General features: G+C 30.9%; 1 long non-coding RNA gene across 1 annotated transcript; it reads left to right on the forward strand.

Moving 5' to 3' along the window:
• The first annotated feature begins 1636 nt into the window (after positions 1–1636).
• LOC114295382 (uncharacterized) lies at positions 1637–8055 on the forward strand. The gene is made up of 2 exons (XR_003640889.2): positions 1637–1804; positions 7765–8055. It is a non-coding gene; the product is annotated as an uncharacterized LOC114295382 (long non-coding RNA).
• The last annotated feature ends 371 nt before the right edge of the window (positions 8056–8426 follow it).

The raw sequence follows: 8426 nt of genomic DNA on the forward strand, positions 1-8426 counted from the left end.
TTTGTAGCTTCGGGGATCGAAGACGAGGAGTATGATCCCCGGCCCGTTGCCATTCCTACTATTGAATAACAATAGTTCATTTGTTCAATTTCACTTTCTCAACTAGTGCAAATCCATGTTGAAAGCTTTCAACATAAGCCAAACACAAAAGATGTTTAACAATTAATTGAAAACTGCTATGGCTCCAACAATTGTGCACGGAAGATTTATTTACCATTTTGCTTGTTCCCATCAGTTATACATGTGTTCCACACTCTACTTTCGGTTAGGGTATGGAGCCACTGTTGCGATATAGTCTAGCATGCAAAATGAATGGTTTTGGTCCGGTTGCATGTTAGTGCTTCTATGCTTCTAGTGCAACTGAGTACTTGGCATCAGTGGATGTCTTTTTGTGTTCTGTTTATGTATCAATTTTAATTACTCACAAGTGCACAAATTCATTAGAGTATAGACGAGGCAAAAATAAGGTCGAACCAACAGAGATTTGATGGTTAAAAATAATCAATTAATCTTAAAATAAACGACTTAATCTAATTGAACAATTTCTTGAATTTTAATAGAATGAACAATAATAAAATTACAAATATTGAAAAGGATGTAATCAAATAATTGAAATACTAGGGCAATTGAATCCGTCACATACATTATATTTATAATGTTCATATTAATTAATTCGTCACATACATTATGTTTATAATATTTATATTAATTAATTCTTCAATTTTTCTTCACAATAAATTGGTAAGCAAACTCTTTTATTGCGGATAATATAATCATGAAAGTACTTTTTATTTATTTTTTTAAAATATATTTTTCTTTTGCCAAACAAAAGTTTAAAATCAAAATATTCATTGAATCTATTAAAACACAATTTATATCATCTTTTAGCAAATCATAAACTAAATCTAACAAAACAAAATGAAAATCTAACCTCAATTATTTTCAGTTAAAAATAGACCAGTGAATAAGAAAAATATTTATTCAATTAAAGCATATATTTATTGAAGGAATTAAGTTATATAAACAAATATAAATAATCAAATATGTAATTTCATCGTACCCTAGCAACAAATCTAGCCTAACTAAGAAAATTAAAAGCAATAATTGAAAGATACTTACTTGAATTCATTGCATTAAATAATAAATATTCTTCTCCTCCTTTAATAATAGGAATACTCCCCAAAAAAAAATAAATAGAAAAATAACTAAGCATAAAATAAAACTCTAATTATTCGACCTATCTATTTATAAGAAAAATAAAAGACAAACCTAAAAGGTGTAGCGTGCAAGGGTTGAAAGTTGCATATCATATGCAAGTTAGCCTCCGTTTGGGAAGTGCGTTGATTTTTTAATTTTTTAATTCTTTTGACTATTTTAGTTTGGGTTAAAAAGTTTAATTTGGGAAGAGTTTTTTTAACCTTTTAGCTTTTTTAATTTTTTTTTGTGAGAGAAAAATATAATGATTATGAGTTGGATATAATATTTTGTTTGTTATGACTAAAATAGTTTATTTTATCTTTTGTGATTAAAATAACCCAAAACTTGGTCCGGTTGGGGCCTTAGTTTCAGCCATTGGATTTGATTGAATTAATCTAAATCGTTCAATATTTTACACAATTTTTACAATTTATCTGCTAAACCGGTTGAAACTTTTCCCAGTCATTCTCTCTCTGTCTGATTTCTCTGTCCTTTGTCTTGGTCTTTTATCATCTCTCACTCTCGTCTCTTGCTTTCGAAGGCTTCTTCAAGATCTCTGTCTTCTCCAGTAGCTTATTGGTTCGAAAGAGTTCTAATTGAAGAAGAGGTATGGCTTGAAATCCCTAAAGCCCTATTTCGCGATAAATATGCAATTTGGGTGAAATTATTTGGTAGAATTTGATACATTATATCTAATAATGGATTCTTCGCCTAGTGTCTTACTTCTTCTTGTTTTTAATTTTTGTTTTCTATATTTTATCTTGTCTCTTGTCAATTTACAGTTTGAGTGTAATATTTGATTCATGTCTTTCAATTGAAAAATTAGGGATTGAAAAGTTAGGTTTGGGGTTGGGATTATTTCTGTATCCATTGTAGTTAACTTATTAAATTTTTAATTGATTAAATTGTCATTTTGATTTTTATTCAGCTGGTAAATAAAACAACGGCCAATTTGTATACAGTAACCTTTGGCATAGTGGACAAGGTGGTTGCCCCAAGTTTATTAGGCCAAGGTGTAAATAGGAGAAATTATTCAATGGTAGTGGAGCAATGGTAAATAGGCAATTCAATTTAAATTTTTATGATTTTTATTAGACCAGATGAAAGCTAAAATTGAATTCATAAATAAAATATCTAGCACAACTTGATTATAAGATATATTGGGTGAAATTATTTGGTAGAGTTTGATACATTATATCTTCACCATACTATCAATGACTTTTTGCTCATCTGTTTACACATTAATTTTATGTGTGCCTTTTTTGTTGGTTCTTTTTTTTTTTTTAAAGTCAAATATCTTGTTTCATTAGCAATTCTATTTACATTCTTGGAATTTATCTTGATCATATTTATGATGTTTGTATAAAACTAATGAAGAACAAAATCAAAACAAATGGGGAGTTTGCCTTGGACAGAGTCTAAGAAACTCTAATAAACATGAATTCAGAAGAGTTGGGTTTTGCAACAAAAAGGCTCTTTAAATGTTTGGTATATCTTTCCTGGTGATCATATAGAAAAGGAGAGTCATATATATACTGCTCCCATAGTTTATCTCTTTAACTGACTCAACGTTATTATATAACGTTCACCGCTTTTCCCTCAAGTCTCTGCAATCAAATAGGCAACAAACTCCAAGTAGTAGTTATCCATTTAGATTAGGTTTTCCACTACTTGATGGGTCCCTCCAGTCAAGTAATACCCATACTGACTAGAAAAGATCCAACCCAAATATGGTATGATTAATATTATATTTGACCAATGAATTGGGGTTTATTAAATTTGACCACCAACTGCGGTTATGTTAGGCGTTGAGGGATTTTAGCCACATATCCCAACATCTCCCACTTGGCTATAAGCCCGAGATGTTTACTCATAAGTTAGACCCATAGCAGCAATATGTTGCTTAAAATCTTCAGTTCCAAGTGGCTTTGTCAGTGGATTTGCAACCATATCTTTTGTACAAACATAATCAATATTAACATGTTCTTTTTGAATCACATAATTTATATAGTGATACTGTAGCTCAATGTGCTTACCTTTTGGCCTGATTTTCCCATTTTTAATAGCTTTTATCGTAACCTCATTATCACAAAAAATGTGAATAGGTCTATCATTTATGTAGGCAATCTTTAAATCATTTAAAAACCATTTTATCCACACGACCTCAGAAACAACTGTACTGCAAGCAACATATTCGGCTTCCATAGTACTTTTAGCTATGCAGCCTTGCTTTTTACTAGACCATGAAATAGCACCACCACCACCAAAAATGAAAACATAACTAGTGGTTGATTTTCTATCATCAATGTCGCCAGCAAAATCTGCATCACAATAGCCATTAACATCTATAATATCAGCTTGATACATTAAAGAAAGATCTGATGTGCCTCGAACCTATGTTACCTGAAACGTGGATCGTTTTGGTACGTGCAACGGGAATGGGAACGTGGTACACCACATGCTCTAAAATGTGGTACGATAGAGGTAGGCTTGTATGTATTACACTTAAGAATTTAAGGTACTTCTAGAGTAATTTTCTTTTAACTATTAGACATCCAATAATATATATATATATATATATATATATATATTTCATTTTTGAAGTTTTTTTCTTGTTAAAACTTAAGTCACTTTAGATTTTAATTCATTATATTTGTTTTTTTTTCCTCCTAAGATAACATTTAAGGATATATATTAGAAGAAAAAAAAAACTTTAGGGATTGCTTCGGATCATTACATTTACCGTTTTGGAACGAAAGTATGCCATGTTTCGGAACGTGTGTACCAATACGCAATTCGCTAGGGTATTAGCGTTTTTTGGTAACTTAGCCTCGAACATATCTAAGTGCACGTTTCACAGCCAACCAATGTGGTAAACCTGGATCACTTTGAAATCTACTAATTAAACCAACAACATAGCTAAGATCCTGTCTAGTGCACAACATGGCATACATAAGACTACCAACAACTTCAGCAAATGGTTTAGATTTCATTTCGTCAAAGTCTTTTTCAGTTTTTGGAGCCATTTTCTTAGACAATTTTGCTCCCTTATAAATGGGTGATTCCATGGGTTTACAAGATTTTATACTTTCTAAAAATATTTTCCAAGTAAGGTTGTTGAGACAAACTCAATTTTCTTTTCTCTCTATCTCTAGAAATCCTAATTCCAAGTACACAATGAGCTTCTCCCATATCTTTCATTTCAAATTTAGTATTTAACCATTCTTTTAATTCCAAAATTTTACTTAAATCATTTCCAGCAAGTAAAATATCATCTACATACAAAGAGAGAATAATATAATAACTCCCACTAATCCAAGTATATACACAATGGTCATAGTTATTTGGAAGAAAACCATATGTTATAATTGCATTATGGAAAGTATGGTACCATTGTCTTAAGGACTGTTTTAATCCATATAAAATTTTATTTAATTTATACACTGTCTTCTTTATTTTCAATTTCATATCCATGAGGTTGGTGCATATAATTTCTTTCTTTGAGCTCACCATTAAGAAATGCGGTCTTTACATCCATTTGGTGAAGTTCTAATTCTAAATATGCTACCAAGGACATTAATATTCTCATTGATGTAAATTTAGCAACCAGAGAGTATGTCCCTTCATAATCTATTCCCTCTTTTTGTGTGTATCCTTTAGCCACTAGTCTATCTTTATATTTATCTATGGTTCCATCCAATTTAAATTTCTTTTTAAGAATCCATTTACATCCAATGGCTTTTCTATCTTGCTGTAAATCTACTAGTTCCCAAACTTTATTTTTCTCTATAGATTCTATTTCTTCTTTAATTGCTTCTTTCCATTTTAAAGAATCTATTGAGTTCATAGCATCATTAAAATCAACAGGATCATTAGGATTTTCTTCACTATTGAAGACATAATAATCTTTTAAATAGCTTGGTGGATTTCTTTCTCTTTGTATTCTAGTTAAGGTATCTTTGGGAGGAGGTTCTTTTATTACTTGTTCAATTGGTTGTATTCTTCACTTTCTTTGGTAATTTCAAACAATTCCACCATTTTCTCAATTTTATCGAAATCATCTTGAAAGAAAAAGCATCTCCACTTTCAATTACACCCACTGAACCATCATTATGGTGAACAAGAAATCTATATATAACCTATGGAATTTTCACAATATCCAATGAAAGTGCATTTTATTGATTTTACATCTAACTTTTCTCTGTTAGGTCCTAGAATTTTTACATGGGCAGAGCTACCCCAAACTTTTAAGTGAGAAAGACTAGGTTTAGTACCATTCCAAAGTTCATATGGTGTCAACCCTACTGTTCTTGAAGGTACCCTATCAAGTACGTAAATAGCAGTGGCAAGTGCTTCACCCCAGAAAGTGGAACTTAAGTTTGCATTGCTAAGCATAGACCTCACCATGTCAATTAGTGTTCTATTTCTCCTTTCAGCTACACCGTTTTGTTGAGGTGTGTAGGAAATAGTCAATTGATGTATTATTCCATTTTCTTTACAAAAAGTTTCAAAAATATCAGACATGTTTTCACCACCCCGGTCAATTCTTACTAATTTTATTTTTCTTCCTAATTGGTTTTCTACCTCTACCTTGAATTCTATAAATTTTTGTAGTGCATCTAACCTATTTTTTATTAAATAAATGTAACCATATCTAGAATAATCATCCGTAAAAGTTATAAAATATTCCATGCCACGATAAGTTTTAACATTTAGAGGACCACATATATCCAAATGTATTAGTTCTAACAAATCTTTTGCCCTTTCTAATTTTACAAATTGTTTTCTTGTCATTTTACCACTTAAACATAATTCACATGATTTCAAGTAAAAATCTAAGCCTGCATTTGGTTGTGTTTTGTAAATGTGATTTGAGAGTATGAGTTGTATTTTGAATTTGTGTGTTGTAGAATTATGATTTGAGTGTAGAAAATTTGTTTGGTAAAGAGTTTTGAAAATAGTTTTGGAAAAGAGGTTTGATTTGAGTGGAGAATTATTGATGTGACATTTGATATGTGATACAAAAATTTACAATTCATAACTAAACATACAACTCAAAATTATTTTAAAACACATAAAAAATTTAAAAATTTTCAGAAAATATTTTTCCCGATTATGTAAATCAATTGAAAAAAAAAAAAAAAATAATAATAATATCTGGAGTTCAGAGGACATCCGGGTGGACGTCCCCAAGGATATCCGGGTGGTCTTCCGGGTGGACTTCCTTAGGCAAAATTTTGACAAAAAACGTTGCCTGTGCATCAGAGTTCTCTGCAGAGAGTGTAGAAAATTGATTTCAAAATCATAACCAAACATCATATTCAAACACACATGTAGAAAATTGATTACAAATCAAAACCAAACAGAGCCTAAATTTGGAATTAAACCATTGTTTGCCATTTTCTTCATTTTATTATAATTTATGTGTCCTAGTCTCATGTGCCATAAAATAGAATTGAAATTCACATCACAAGAAAAATCATAATAAGAGACATCAATATAAGCAGAAGAAGAACCATTCATTTTATTAGCAACATGCAAATGATAAAGTCCATCAATTTTTGTTCCCCATACAAGAATACGACCATGTTTCCCAATGGAAACCTTAGATGATCGAAAACGAACTTCAAAACCCTTTTCATCTAGATGTGGCACAGACGAGATTGCGCCTCATATTAGGTGCATAAAGCACATCAGTCGAGAAGGTTGTTTTGTCCAGGCAGTGGTATCCTCACTGTGCCAACTCCTAGCACATCAGAATAAGTATTATTTCCCATGTACAATTTGTGATCGCCGGCTTTCACTTCCTTCACCTCCACAAAATTATCTCTAGTCTTAGCCACATGTCGAGAAGATGCTGAATCAACCAACCAAGCAAGAGAATCACTGTCCAAAAGAAGTGAAATGTGATCAAAGAATTCAAGAATGGAGTTTTGACTCATGAGTGCAATTTGGAGAAACGTTTATTTACCATGTGTTTTATTTTCCCTTTTTGTCTCATTTATTGACGATTCTCTTTTTATTTTTGCTTTGTTCTATTTTTTCTCATTTGAATTTTTTTCCCTTGAAACTTCTTTTATTTAGTAAAAAAAGGAGTAATAGTGATGAGTGACCAAACCTTTGTTTCTTCTTTTTTTTTTTTTTTTTCTTATCAAAATGTTTTTGAATTAGATACTCAAAAGAAAACAAGATAAAAGGGAAAGTAGTAGTTATATATATGTCATTATTATGTGTATAGTGAATGGAGTGAATAAAAGTTCCTGGAAGTCTATAATGAATCGCTTATTTTTTAAGAAAATGAATGAAGATTATAGTTCCAACAATAAAAAATAGGCAATTCATTTCATTGTTGAGTCTTCCACATAGTGGCCCCAAGTTCCAGTCATGCTTGCAATATGTAAGTCGATCCAATTAGAAAAACTCGGAACATTTTCATTGAAAAAAAAACCTTAGAACACTTGAATGCGCCAGGTTGATTTGTGTTGAGGAATTTACATTTGACAAGAGTGATCAAAATATATCAAGCAAACGTTAGATTTTTAATCATTGTGGGCTTTGTGAAAACAGGACGAAGAGAAATGGTATACAAGAAGATCAGAGATTATGATTCGAAGAGGTTGTTGGAGCACTAGAAGAGGCTTGCCGACATCAAATTGCGCATTAAATAAGCACAAGTGCATGCCATTTCTTAGATTTGGAAATGTAATTCTGCGTGACTACCTTGTCTTCACAAATTAACTTCATAACTCCTCAATGATGAGCTTCTGGAATGGGTTGTGATTCTTGGCAATTGTTTCCTTATAACAGTTGTATTGTATTGACAATGTTTATGATTTGTTCAAAATGAGTTTTGACTCCCTTTTCTTGTGTTTTTTTTTTTTTTTTTTTACTGGTATTCTAAATTGCTACATGGGTTTTGATAATCTTGTTTGTGTTTGTTAATGTATTTTGTATTATCCTATATCTAGTGTCCTTCATCAATTAAGTGTGAGGTTGTGTTTTGATGTTGATTAATCTCAATGAACAAGTATAAAAATTCAATTCATTCAACATAAACTCCAATTAAGATTAAATCATTACATCCACATCCAAAGTATATAAATTTCTCCCCATCCAAAGTAGATAAATTTCTCCACATCCAAAAACTAGGAGAGGTTATACACAAATTTATTTAATGTTTTTTTAAAAAGGGAAATAAACAATAATTTCCGTAACAGTATTTACATAAA

Source organism: Camellia sinensis, chromosome 2 (assembly GCF_055761805.1).
Source record: "Camellia sinensis isolate YWXY chromosome 2, ASM5576180v1, whole genome shotgun sequence".
NCBI classification, from domain to species: domain Eukaryota; kingdom Viridiplantae; phylum Streptophyta; class Magnoliopsida; order Ericales; family Theaceae; genus Camellia; species Camellia sinensis.